A 15,396-nucleotide genomic window follows, 5' to 3' on the forward strand; every position below is an offset into this window, starting at 1 on the left:
ACAACTCTCAGTATCATACGCAACAGGACACTGCTGAATACTAATGCTACAAAAACTAAGGTGTACAACCCATGATTATGTCATGTAAAGTTTTCAGTGATCTGAATACAAGCAAGAAATTTAGAGATTTTAGGCCAGGTCCACATGTAATCCAGGGTTGAACCTATTTAAAAATTTTACCATGAATACCCAAGAATTCCAAGTTTGTTTCTGTTTAAAAAATGGCTGTAGGTGTTGCTGATGGTAAGAAGTGTCAGCAAATACCATCTTTTCCCTCTCAGGGAGTTAATCTTAATGTATTAATCTCTTCAAGCAGGCATATATGCTGCCTACTTACATATCAAATTAAACTTTTATTACCTTCCTAAATGAGGATCAGGATAAGCATTCATTCATTTACTCAGAAGTGTTTTCCTATGGTATTTGTTAAGAGCTTACTATGTGCCAGGCACTGTACTAAGCACTGGCATAGACCCATGTTAATCACGTTGAACCCAATCCATGTCCCACATGAGGCTCAGAGTCTAATCCCCATTGTACAGATAAATTAACTGACGTCCAAAGAAATGGAGTGACTTGCCCAAGGACACAGAGCATATAAGTGAGGGAAGCCAGAATTAGAACCCAGGTCCTTCTGAGTCCCAGATTATTGGGTGCTTACTGTGTGTGGAACACTGAACTGGGGTAAAAACAGGGTCCTTGACACAAAGTGAGAGGTTAGGAATGGCTACACACAGAAAGCAAGATTCAACTGAATGTGGCAAATCAACAAGGACCCAATAAAAGCAATAAAAGCAATAAGAGCTACAGAGCTTTAAGGCCAAAGATGAAGTTTACAAGTTCCTCACTGTTTTGGCTGGCAGGCAAAGCCTAAGAGTCACAATCTACCAGAATCAATCAGAAGTAGCATGGCATAGAGGACAGAGAATGGGCCTGGGGGTCAGAAGGTCATGGGTTTGAATCCTGGTTCTGACATTTGCCTGCTAATCCCAACACCCAAAATTGTCTGCTGTGTGACCTTGGGCAGGTCACTTCACTGTGCCTAGTTACCTCATCTGTAAAATGGGGATTAAGCTTGTGTCCAACCTGATTAGCATCTATCTATCCCATCACTGAGTACAGCACCTGGCACATAGTAAGAGTTTAACAAATACCATTGAAAATAGGGAAGAACTGAGAATTTACAAATGCAAAAAAAATAAAAATGATCACAAAAATATCAAATGGGAACTGCTTTTTTGCTAATCGCATTTATGGTAGAAAAGCTGGAATCTCAAACTATAACCAAAGAAACACAATTAAAAGAAAAAAAATGGATGAATTAAATCAGCAAACCTTACTAATATGTAAGTTGGCATTTTAAGGCAGGCAGATGATTTGCAGAGCAATTATTCTTTTACAGAACTCAAAGATAGAAGGCCCTAATAATTTTAAAAGGACAAATTATTTTTGCATAATAAAAATATAGTTAGGGAATAACTAGTAATTACAGCCCACTCAGTTTATCATCAATATCTGGGAAGATAGGAGCATAAATTTGCAGGCAATCAATATGCAAATAGCCAAGAGCATTAGATATTAGAAAGAAACCCACCTGAATTTGTGAAGACTAAATCGCATAAGACAAATGCAATTTCCTTTCTAATAGTGATAGTCCACATAGCCATAGGGACACAGGAGAATCAAGAGATTTTTAATTCCTATCAACATACGGATTTGGCCATACTGCTACTATAAGGCAGGTCTACAGCTGGCTTTGGTAACACAACCCAAGGTCATCACCATCAGTAACTTAGTGTTAACTGATTAGGAGACATCAAGTTATGTTTCAGGGGGATTGATCCAGGGCCTGGATTACTGGATACCCTACTGAGGCCTTGGATGAAAGACCTGAGATCCGCTTAGCAAATCCGCAAATGCTACTAAATGGGGTCAGATTGTCAGCCCTTTGGGGGGCCAAACTACCACTGTAATAATGTTCCTTTAGAAAAAAAAGATAAAATTCAATAGGGACAAGAACAAGAACACTTATAAATGCAAAACAATTTAGCAATGAGTTTTGGTTCAAGAACATCAGGATAAAAAGGGGGAATCGGAAGCTGTTTGAGGAATGTAAAAAACTAATGAAGCATTAAGAGATACTAGCAAAACAATTAAGAAATGATAAGTACTCCTTTCACCAGGGCTGACTTCAAGCATTTGGCCATTCTGAGGCAGGGTAAAATTAGCCTTCCCATTATATTCTACAGGACTTCATGTTGTACTGTGTGCATACAATGTAAACAATTATTCGATCTAGGAATAATGCCCCTGATTTTGTGTGGCAGGATAGATACCTGAGTTTCATCTGTCTCATATAAACTGAGGAACTAGCTATATAATTCATTTTAGACTTGTAATAAAACAAGTCCAGCATAAAATTGATTTTCCATGTGTTTGTGCAAAAATCATATATTTTATCCAAACATTTTCTAACTGAACTTAAAAATCTCTGCAATGCCTTTTCAAAGATTTATCTATACATTATTTTGCATTAAATATGCTTTATACTGTTGTAATTCTCCAACTGAACCGTAATTAATTGCCCCTGCATTTCTATTAGGACAATCATGGAAAGGAAGACCACAATTTCCATAAAGTAAAATATGTATAAAATATGAAGAACTTACATATCATGCAATTCCCCACTAGAGTGCAGTATGCATTTACAGTTAAAGCTATGGTATCTGTTTGTTTCCACAATACTAAGAATCAAGACAGTGTTACGTGGCTCCTAAATACATAAACACAAACACACCCATATTTTTATCACAGACATGTTTTTATCAAAGAATACATATATTTACCATAAGTAAGCCATGTAATGCTTATATACATAAAATTATGTTTAGGGAAATTCAGTGGTAACCTCCAAAATCCATCATTATATGACACCATCAGACATAATTAGTAGAAAAGTATTTTTTTAAATATCAGTTTGGGAGCATGAAATTAAAGCTAATTCTACTAATATTTTATCTTACAGTATCACAATCAAAGGAGTAACAACATAGAGAAAATGACCAAGTAAATTAAAATTCCTTATTTCTATAACCAATTATTTTGAATGGTTATAGCATCAAATCTATTAATGGTCTTCATGTTCACAGAGCTAAACTAGACAGTATTCTGAGTACCACTGTTGGAACATGGAAGATCTATTATGTACACGGGATTCATTAGTTAATCATAAATCCTGAACTGAACATGATTCTTTCACCTAGCTGTAAAGAAGTTACATCTTTGGCCTAATCTTGCAGGATAGATTAAACTGTGAAATACGATCAGTACCTACAGTCAGCCACTGGGGCAGAGAGCTGGGGCTAAGTGGCTAGAAAAAGGAGTTGGGCAGATTCACAATGGCAAAAATGATATAGAAAAAAGGATAAATCCTGAAATCAGACTCCCTAAAGCTCCATTAGATTTCTGAGATTCAATTACAATGCTTCACCTATTAGGAGCATGACACGATAGTGTGAGTAAACTAGAAAATGATAAAAAAAAGTTTTAGTAAAAAATTCAGGGAGGCAATGATTCTGTCAATGATCCTAGAACATGGAGAGATTTCTCCCAAGACACTCTTCTTGGATCAGTTTCCATACACCAGGGGTCAGTCTCTTCCTATCGGAGAAACCCAACCATGTTCCTGTACAGCCATGCTCACCATTTCCCTAAATGGTTTGGCCGCAGGAAAGCGGGCTTCTTATATCCCTGTTAAATTTGAGGAAACAGACACAGAAGGGCTGTGACTCGTCCAGGTACTCACAGCAGGCCAACCAGTGGTAGCTCTAGAACTAGAAACCAGGTCTCGAACTCAAATTCTATGCTTTATTCCACTAGGCTACACAGTTCCCTTCTTACATTTCATGCCTATGTGTGCCAATTTTTGCTTTTATGAAGCAAACTTGGCAGGGTAGGTCGGGAAGAGACATAGTCAGGGGGTGAGATGGAAATCATGCAGACATACATAAGATTAGGAGAACATACAGGGAAAGTGGCCACGGCTTGGCAGGAAGCTCATTCACCACTGAAATCCTGAGGCCAATTATGCACAAATCACCCTTTCCCAACTTGAGACTGGATGGGACCCAGATAGAAATTCTCTGTTAAATAATCATCATACTACAGATGCCAATCTAAATTACATTATTCTTGACTTGTGAGGACTACTAACCAATACTGTTCAAATTACAAAGCTTAGAGGAAAGAGGATGCCCTGGAGTCAGATAATGTGGGTTCTAATCCTGCCTCCAAAACATGTGTGCTTAACATGTATAAAATGTGTGACCTTGGGAAAATCAATTAAATTCTCCATACCTCAGTTACATCAACTGTAAAAGGGAGACTAAAACTGTGAGCTCCAGGTGGGGCAGAGCTCCGGGTGGGGTATCCAATCTGATTACCTTGCATCTACTGCAGCTGTCAGAACAGCGTTTGGCACATAGCAAGTGCTCAACAAATACCACAATTGTTATTATAGTTATTGAGTTGTGAGGACTACCACCAACGTGGCTTAGCGGACAGACCAAGGGCTTGGGAGTTGGAGGACGTGAGTTCTAATCCTGGCTCTGCCACCTGCATGCTGTGGAACCTTGGGCAAGCCGCTTAACTTCTCTGTGCCTCAGTTACCGCATCTGTAAAATGGGGATTAAGACTGTAAGCCCCATGTGGGACTACCTCATTACCTTGTATCTACCTCAGGGCTTAGAACAATGTCTGTCATTATTATTATTACCAACACTGATCTAGATTACCAGGTTCTTGAATTGCTAGAGGGTCTTAAGAATGAATATCAGCAATATCACCCTGGGAGTGAGGAAGTCAGGGACAGAAAAGTTAGGTTTCCCTGGGTCATGCTTGTAACTGAAGTTTGTTAATATTGAGGGAATCTAGAGTAAGTTCATTAACCATCAACTAATAAATTACAACTTAATATGAATGTTTAAAGGGAGGCACAGGATTAATTCAAAATAACCTTTGTGAATTGGTGAAGTGAAGGGAAATGAACAGAATCTGGTATACCTTTCCCTTTCTGTCATGCATCACCATAGAGGATAGACACCACTGAGTGGCAGGTGGACAGAATGCCAGTGTAGAGATCTTTTACCTCAAGACTGTAAGCACCTTAGGAGCAGGAAACATCTGCTAATTTTGTTGCTAATTCTGTTCTCTCTCAAGCACTTAGTACAATGCTCTGCATATAGAAGCATTCAATAAATACCACTGATTGATTGAAGTTGCAAGGTCCATTGAGGAGATGTGAGGGGAGGGAGCTCAGGAGGAGAAGAGGAAAATGAGGAGGGGGAGAAAATAACCTGAGGGCCAAATGTACCTTATCTTCTTAACTAGCACCATGGAGGTAAGACCCAACATATTCAACTTTGAGAATGGTGGGAAAGCTGGCTGTGAGCAGGGAATGTGTTTGTTTTATTGTACTGTCCTCTCCCAAGAGTTTAGTACAGTACACTCCCAAGAGTTTAGTACAGTGCTGTGCACGCAGCAAATGCTCAATAAATGATTGACTCAATACCTGCAGTGTGGTGCCTAAAATAGTGAAGAAAGTTTTTTTTCTGCTAATTCTGAACTGTTGAATTTAAACCATCAATTTATTTCCCCATAGATATGCCCTACACAGACAAATCATGAGCACCCCTGCAAATCAGCAACAAGATCACACTTAATGCTCATGAATTCTTTACAGTGCTTAATGTTATAATAATTATTATGGTACTGATTAAGCGTTTACTATATGCCAAGCACTGTTCTAAGACGAATAGGTACAAGTTAAGCAGTTTGGAAAGAGTTCCCGTCCCACATGGGGCTCACACTCTTAATCCCCATTTTACAGATGAGATATCTGAGGCCCAGCGAAGTTAATTAATTTGCCCAAGGTCACATAGCAGAACTTTGGCAGAGCTGGGATTAGAACCCACATCCTTCTGACTCCCAGGCCTGTGCTCTATCCACTAAGCCAGGCTACATAATGATTTATTCATATGGACAAGGAACTATATTTGGAGACTGAAAAAACCCAATAAACTATGATGGAGATGTCTGTTTATTGTTGTATTGTACTCTCCCAAGTGCTTAGTACAGTGCTCTGCACAGGGTAAGCGCCCAGTAAATGACTGAATGAGTGAATGAATGTTCAAATATGAGAAAGAGGATATAACAGTCACATTGGATAATAACAAGACCAATTGCTAGCAAGGTAAGATGTTCATAAAAAGCAAACCCAGAAGTAGGATGCATAAATGGAAATGTGAACTGAGAGAATTCTCAATCAGAGTATTGGCCAAACTCTCATATTACTGTGCCCAATTTCTCTCTCTTCAACCAGATATTAACAGTTGAAGAGGACAAAGAATGACTGAGTTTTAAAAAAAAAGATTTAAGTAAGCCTAAAGAAGGACATTTAACAACAATCTTTAATTACTACATTTAGGCTATCTTTATCCACAAAGGAAGGCCAAGAACAGCAAAATGAGGAAGTTAGGTAAGTTATAAGGAAGAATTTTCTGAATGTAAGGGTTGTCTAAATATTAGGATAGAATCTCACAGTGGAATCTTTCTCTGGAGGGCATTAGAATAGCATAGAGTCTTAAAGCTCTGGCATGCTTTAAATGTAGCCCTTCAAGGTTGATAACAGCCCTATGATTAGAGAAATCTCAATACTTCGTTAGTTTGTCAAAGAACCAGGAGGTAACCTTATAATGCAATTATGCTACCTATCTGCAATTATATTTACTGAGCACTTACCATATGCAATGTACTATATTAAGTGCTTGGGAAGGTACAATATGATAATAGAACATTCCCTGCCCACAGTGAGCTTACCGTCTAGAGGGGGAGACAGATATCAATATACATAAACTACAGATATGTACATATCTATATGTAAATACAGATACACACACACAAACAACTTCTCAGTGCCAAAATTCTGGGAAAAAAATGCATGATATGTAATATGTTAAGAAGATACAAAAATTTACATTCAGAGATGCAACCTCAATAGAGAACAGAATTCTGAATGAGCTGAAAGTCTCCAGACTCAGTGCCAATTGGAGACAAGAGATTAATATGGGACTCATAGCCAGCCTGAGACCTATCTTGTTTGAACCCTACTTAACTGAAGAGCAGAAGGAGAATTCCAGATTATTTCTAGCCCATACCAGGAGGTTGTTTTGTAAATTCAATTACAATTCCAAGATAAACCCCAAATAGGTCAGATCTAGGGACCATATGTGAGGTTGCATCTTTGAACATCTGGAAAGATGATACCTGAAAGTCAAGTAAGGGGGCCTAGGGAGATCAAATGCAGGATCATCAGCATCCTCACTGACATCCCAGACTCCACTTTCTCCCAACTCCAGTCCATACTTCATTTACCTACCCAAATCATTTTTCTACACAAACGTTCAGCTGTAAGTTATTTACCAGTGCAGTGGAACATTTTAAACTGTAGTGTAGAAAACAAAAGCAAGTTCATATCTCTGCAATGAGAATATTTATATTTCCAACAAAAGATCAGACTCCACATTTTCCCCAGTGCAGTGATTCAAAGTATGAATTTTAGAAAAATCTTATTGCCCAACCCAAGAGTTCATTTCTTGGTTCAGTAGTTTATTTCTTTCTCAAAAGCAAGTTTAAACAGGCAACTTATAGTCAGAAAATATACTGCAGACATTTCTTTAATTGAGATCTATAAAAAAGAGCTAATCACTAATCACCACCATATGTTATTCACTTATCTAGCAATACACACCGATTTCTCAAACCCATGCTAACATAATGGGACACTTTGGGTGTTTTGGAACTATTTAAAACCAAGTAATTAATTTCAAAAGTCAACTTTTAAAATCTTAAAGCACTCCTGTGGTGACTAATTTTTTTTCCAGACATAGAAACAGAAAGGTGCACACAGCCATTTCAGAACATAGACTACAGAGTAATTTCAGTAATTTGGAGAATAACAATAGTCATGAAGTCTAACTACAAATTCTAGGAAATATTTCAAATTCATACAAAAATAGGGTGTTTTTTTTTAGTCTTAAAAATCAATTGCATTTCTTGAGCACATAATATGTGTACAGTCCTATATGTCCCCTAGACTGTAAACTCATTCATTATGGACAGGGAATATGTCAGCTAATTCTGTTGTGCTGTACTCTCCAAAGCACTTAGGACAGTGCTCTGCACATAGTAAGCACTCAATAAATTCCATTTTTTAAATAGCATTTGATAAGCACTTACTATGTGCCAGTCACTGTTCTAAGCACTTGCGGGGATACAAGGTAATCAGGTTCGACACAGTCCATGCTCCTCATGGGGCTCATAGTCTTAATTGTCCTTTAACAGATGAGGTAACTGAGGCACAGAGAAGCTAAGTCACTTGCCCAAGGTCACATAGCAGACAAGTAGGGGAGCCAGAATTAGAATTCAGGTTCTTCTGATTCCCAGACCTGTGCTCTATTCATTAAGCCACACTTCACTGATATGAAGCCACATGGGAAATTTCAGAGAAAAAATAATCCCAGCTCTTAATAAGCTCATAACTTAGTATGAGAGACAGACAAAAATAGACAGACAGAAGAAGCAGAGAATGGGAAGATAGATTTGTAGATGAATAAGTGCTTAAATAGTACAGAATATAAGTTGAAATGGGCAGAATTGTTATGGATGGATGTGAGGCTTAAGTTGAGGTGGTAGTCAGTTAAAAAGATATGATTTGGGCAGAAGAAAATTAAATTAATTGAAGAATCCCTCCTGGAGGAGGTGAGATTTCAAAAGAGCTTTGAAGATAAGAAGAGCTATGTGATATATCTAAAGGGGAAAGGAGGTCCACAAAACAGAAGGGTAGCAGGGGAAGAGAAAATAGGGTACAATTAATAGGTTAGTCTGGAGACTGAAGAATTCAAGGTGGGATAAGAGGGGGAAAAAGGGAGTAAACAAGTAAGAGAAGAGAGCTGATAGAATGCCAATAGGAGTTTCAATCAATCAATGGCATTTACTGAGCACTTACTGTGTGCATGTACAAAGAGCTTGGGAGAATACAATACAACACACTTGGTAGACACTGTCCCTGTCCAAAAGAATCTCAGAGTCTAGAGTATCCAGGAAGTATAGTTACAGCAGGAGAAAATGAGAGACTGCCAAGAGGGAGAGAGATAAGAGATGGAGATGGAGATTTAGGAGTCCTCCCAACAGAGGTGGTAGTTAAAGTCATGGGAGTAAATGACCTCTCTAAGAGAATGGGTGTAGATGGAGAATACAAAAGGACAAAGAATTGAAACTTTAGGGTCACCCACGGTTAGGTGGTAGGAGGGAGAGGAGGAGCCCAAGAGACTGAGAATGAGTGCCCAGAGAGATAGAAGGATAACCAGAAAAAGACAGTGCCAGTGAAGTTGAGGTTGGATAATGTTTCCAGGAGAAGGGGGTGGTCAGTGGTGTTGAAGGCAGCTGAGAAACTGAAGAGGATTAGGATGGAGTAGAGGCCATTTGATTTGGCAAGAAGGAGATCATTTGTGACCTTTGAGAGGGTAGTTTATATTTAAAAATACCCCCACTGCATTGTAGATTACATAATGTGTATGACATTAAACCTTTAAAATGTGCTATACTCACAGACCAAGTGTACACTCATCTGGTGGTCTTCACTAATGTAATTAATTTTTATCCCAATATATTTGTGTTTTTTGGAAGATGATCTATTATCAATTAAATTCAACAATAAATGTCCCAGTGGGTGTAATGAAGCAATAAAAACAGCATTCTGGTAAGCGTCATCAGCACAGTTTGAGCTTTTATATTGCTGCTGAGAGGTAATCTCAAAAACAATTACAGGAGAGCAAATATATTAATAATATTCAAACAGTCAAAATATAAAAGTAAATCTACAGTACTTGAAATGTGAGTTGAGGCAATTTCTGGCCTTAATGTGGTAGGACCTGCTGTGCTAAAATATTGCAACTATCAAGTTTATTTTGCCCAATACACTTTTGAGATGATACCTTCAATTCAAAATATAATAAAAAGGTTTCGATCACCAGTGTTATTTCTTGTTAATTTGGGCACAAACAATTTTACCTTAGATAAGGGTGCTTATTCTAACTAAATTTCCATCCAGAGGAGAGGAGGAAGTAGAGGTAAGAATTACAGATATGATTGAGAACGCAGTTTAAACTCATGAACAATCACTCTATAGCCAAGTTTGGCAGTTTGAGCAAACAGTCAAAAGAAAATGAGGCTTCTGAGCAGAGGTACTTAAACAGGCCATCATACAATGTGTGTGTTCCCCATCTGAACCAATGCAATTACATCACTGCATCACGTGGCTGCTTCCAAGTAATAACTGTTGGATGCACAAAAGGAGAGAGACATCGATCAATAGTATTTATTGAACATTTACTCTGTGCACAGCACATAGAGCACTTGGGAGAATTCAATACAATAGAGTTGATAGACATTATTCCAATCCTCAGGGAGCTTAGAATCTGGTGGGGGTGACAGATAAAATAATTTACAGAATGGGGAAGGATCAGAGTATAAGGATATGTATGTGAGAGCTTTGGTCCTGGGGTTAGTATCAAAGTGCTTAAGGGGTACAGACCGAAGTGCAAAGGTGATAAAGAAGAGAGGGCAAATAGGGTAGGGAAATGAGAGGTTAGTTAGGGAAGGCTTCTCAAACCAAATGTGATTTTAGTAGGTCTTTGAAGATGGGAAGAGTAGTGGTCTGTCCAGCATCAATAAATAGTTATTGAGCACTTACTCTGTGCAGAGTACTTCACTAAGGTCTTGGAAAAATACAGAGTTGGTGAGCACGTTCCCTGCCCACAAAGAAAGGGGAGAGATAGTGCCAGGCCTAAGGAGCAAGGATATGAGCAAGGAGTCGATGCCAAGACAGACAAGATCGATGTACAGTGAGGCTGACTTTGGAGAAACAAAGTGTGCAAGCTGGGTGGTAGTGGGAAATGAGAGAGGTTAGGTAGGAGAGGAAGAATTGACTGAGTGACATGAATGGGTGAGGGAGAGGGGCTGGGGAGAAGAAGGGATAAGGATGATCCCCAGTGGGCAGTCAAGGTCTGGCACCTGGTGCTGCCTCCTGGAGCCCCTGAAGCCAGGGCAGGGGGTCTGTGGTTTCTGGGAATTAGTGTCCCACACAGCGAGGGCCCCAGATGGACTGCCTGTTGCCAACTCCCCCACACAACCCCTCCCTTCTCCATCCCCAGATATGGATCTCATATCACTTTAAAAATCTATTTTGTCTCATCACTTGGTTTAAAAGCAATTACCAAAATGCTGTCTGCAGAAGTTACATCTTTCAAGAATAATTATTTACCTATAAGCCCACTTTATTATCTTTCATCATTTTAAATACAGCATATATGAGGGTCAAAGATCTAGTGTAACAAAAGAGCTAATGACTTTTGCTCAGCACTAAAAACATTCAACTTTAATTTAATCAATACTCCTAGAAATGGGTTATTTTTAGTTCACTAGACAGTTTGTGAACTAAAATACTTAAGAGTTTTTGTCGATTCAGATATTTATGGCCTTGTTTACTCTCTTCTGGTCAAATATCATTGTTGTACTATTGGTTTGAAGCATGTGTGTGTGTGTTTGTGTTTCCAAATGGACATACTGAGAAAATTCAACTCAAGACTGTTTGAACCCAGCAGGCTTATTTCATTATAAAATAGTTCTTTTGTTATCTGTGTTTTGATTGAACATAAACAGCGTGTATTTATGAAAAGTACTGCCAGCAGGCAAAGCCATCAAACTATATTCAGCATAAAAGTTAACAGTTGAAAAGTGACCTTCCCAGGGGCCTTTACCGGTGAGAATGTTACAACCCTACATCTTTCTTCATAACCTAGACTGCAACATCATTTTTTCTGAGAAAATGATTTCAAATACATCTCATGCAAGAATTCATACATGCATTGTAAAGAAGAGAAAAATTGAGGGAGTTACCATACCTATGGTTTCACAAGGCAGTTCACTGAGTTCCCATTCCTGTGAGCCATCTGAATATAAATTTGACACCATTGACTGCTTTACACAAATTACTTGATTATCGATCACTATACTTTTCACTCTTCATTGACTGAACATCACTCTACACTGTTGTTTGCCTGCTGCCTCAGCAGAATTTCCTTGACAGTTTTATGGCTCTACATTTTCTCATGAAAAAAACCCGTGACTGCTTTGCGACATGGCCTTTGGCCATTTGATGGTCTAGATTTATCATTTTTGGCTTACCTATGATTATTTAATAATACAAACAAATCCACGGCAGTTAATAAGTGTATGTCCTCCCAGAGAAATGAATGGAAAAATGAGGTACCAAACTCTTATAACTAACTGACCCACTTGGATTTTTACATAACTTTGTACCTCTAAAACAGAAGTGGAACTATTATGAGGAATCATACAAGAATTAATTTTAGCAATGAAGGGAAGAGGGAAAAAAGAGGAAGAAAAAATGAGTCGATATGGAGGGAAGTCAACAGAGAAAGGTAAGAGGGCACTTGAGACTGCATCTCTTCACTGACTGTGCTCTTCCAAGTGCTCCTTACAGTAATCACTCACCCTGCTATTCCTCCTCCCTTGGCGCTCTGCAGGTGGAATGAATTAACCACCCCCCTATCTTTGGTGTCACCTTGCTCACATCTTTTGCTCCTTATTCCTGGATCTGCTGCTATCACTGTTTTATAATTTTGTGCTACAAAAGATAATCTTATTTCCTCTTCAGAAAACAGGTGGGGTAGTTTTACAGTGGCAGTGCTTATGCGTAAATGCGCTGTTACTAGACCTCAAAATATCATGCGCTAAATTTAACATGCATAAAAGCACTGCCAAAGGAACTCATGGCATGTGCAACTACAGGTAATTTTAAGATCAAGGCAGGAAATGTATCACTGCCAGGAGTAAGTGAATGGATTAGGTGAGTTAAGTCACCTTGTAATTCTAGAATTCTAAAATTATCTCTAATTTACAGATAGGGAACCAAGATCTGAACAACCTAAGTTTCAATTCCAATTATCTTGTTTTCCAATTTAGCATATAGCCAAGTACAAAACAGAAAGATGAGGATATTCAATCCATAAATATTGTCATTCATATTATCCCTAATGAGCAGTTGTCAAAATAAACTTTAGATCATTCATTCACTTACCGGTTTAGAGTTGCAGGGAGTGGTAAAAGGGAATCCATTTAATTTGAGTTGATACCAAATCATTTACTACACTTCTTTGCAAGATATAAGCACCCTACTGAATTAAAGTTGCTAAAAAATGAAGTGCATTATAGTTCATCTGAGTAAGTATATCATAAAAAAGTACAAAGCACTTATATGTAAAATTTAGTTTTGCATTTTATATTGTCAAAATTTGTGTTTTTGAGTAGTTATAGAATTAAGCTCTATTTCCATATTAGCGAGTATTTTACCATCTACCCCATGTGCAATTCATTCATGTCACCTTCATGGCTTTGCTTGTCTCAATCAAGCAGTTTTCCAAAGCATTTAGCATTTAAAAGGAACAAACTCACACTACATTTGTAGTTTCACAAGCAATTATGACTTCATCCGTGGTATTCAGGGACATAAACATAAATCCTAATCATAATCCTAAATGATGGATTCCAGCTACCAGGCTATTTTTGGATGTGTAAAATAATACTTGATTGGGTCAATAATAAGGTTGAGAGACAAAGGCTTATGGGCAAAGAATGACTGCTTTTTGGGCACAGCTTAAAGCTTTATTTTATAGTATTAAAAAAGCTAAGTTTACAGGTTCATGAATCTAATTACTTTGAATGGAATAAGCTGCTCCAATGCTAATGGTCTTTCGAGGATGAAAGCAGTAAACAATTTTCAATTGGAAGACACTGGGTTAAGATATGCATTCAAATTAACTACATAGCCTCAAGGATAAAGACTATGTGAATTTGATAATTGTGTTTAGAAACTCTCAAGAACAGATTAAGCACTGTAGTTACAGTGCTCTCAGTTGACTACATAATACCAATTTTTAACTAAAATTTTATCTTGGTCTGTTAGATAAATGTCCAGAAAACAACTAAATAATACTTGTGTCATCACCCTCTGTGGCAAGATGGGCCAGGTCCACTGCACTAGGGTATCCTCCTGACAGAAGCCACCACTCAAACCTGGGACAGTGACTGGTGCTAGGAATCCTCAATAGACCAATCCACTTACATGAATTAAGGAGAGTTTAGTGACCTTTGAAGGCACCCACCCTGCTGTCTAATGCACTATCCCTAAGAGAAAATAAAACTCTCCTTATCCTCCATGTCTATATGAACAGCTAACCCTGTACCTGCTGATGGTCTAGGAAGTTGGATCATGACCTGAAAGCTATATCATGACCTGAAATGCCAATGGGATATGTCCCGCCCCCAATACCTGCCTTGCATCATTGGGGCTCACAGCGTGGCTCAGTGGAAAAAGCACGGGCTTTGGAGTCAGAGGTCATGGGTTCGAATCCTGGCTCGGCCACTTAGCTGTGTGACTTTGGGCAAGTCACTTGACTTCTCGGTGCCTCAGTTACCTCATCTGTAAAATGGGGATTAAGACTTTGAGCCCCACGTGGGACAATCTGATTCCCCTGTGTCTACCCCAGCGCTTAGAACGGTGCTCGGCACACAGTAAGCGCTTAACAAATACCAACATTATTATTATTATTATTGGGTCTTCCCCAGGCAGCACTCATTTGTGCCTGCAACTGCAAATTAGCAAGATCATAGTCTAATAGCTTGCAACCCACAGTCCTAAGACCCATGCCCTCTCCTCTCCCCCAGCTCCCCCACACACACAGTCTGTCTGCGTCTCTCTTTCTCTCACTCTCCCTGCCCCCCCCCCCAATTTGGAGGTGATAGGCTTCATGGCCACTAGGGAGAAAGCTCCAAGCTCCCATGCTATGAGGGAGCTATGGTCCAACTGTTCTCTGCAATGTGCTAAAAGAGGGGTTGGTCTTCACAGAAAAATTCCTTTAATACAGTGTGGGGAGAATGGCAAAATATTCTGGATATTTGGATTCTGGATATATTATTGAGCAACTGCTCTGTGCACTATTCTAATAGCACTGTACTAGGCCTATGGGAAAGTATAACAGACAGTTCCTGTTTTCCAGGAGCAACATTACTTGAACATTTTGTGAATTCTTATAACCAAATGACATTAATATGAAACTTCTGTTATGTCATTACATTTGAATTTTGCTCAAGGCAGCCCATATAGTGAGGGCTAGAAATGTTCCTACTCTATCTCCCTCAAACTATGACTAGATCACAATTAGACAATGCTTGACTGAACTTCTCCAAAATGGTGGG

The 15,396-nt window shown here is 38.7% G+C and overlaps 1 protein-coding gene across 1 annotated transcript in view; it reads right to left on the reverse strand.

Moving 5' to 3' along the window:
* Window positions 1-15,396, reverse strand: part of ZNF385D (zinc finger protein 385D) — a 538,924-nt gene that overhangs the window by 462,639 nt on the left and 60,889 nt on the right. The gene's annotated exons all lie outside the window — the stretch shown is intronic.

The sequence above is a fragment of the Ornithorhynchus anatinus genome, chromosome 8 (assembly GCF_004115215.2).
Source record: "Ornithorhynchus anatinus isolate Pmale09 chromosome 8, mOrnAna1.pri.v4, whole genome shotgun sequence".
Taxonomy (NCBI): Eukaryota; Metazoa; Chordata; class Mammalia; order Monotremata; family Ornithorhynchidae; genus Ornithorhynchus; species Ornithorhynchus anatinus.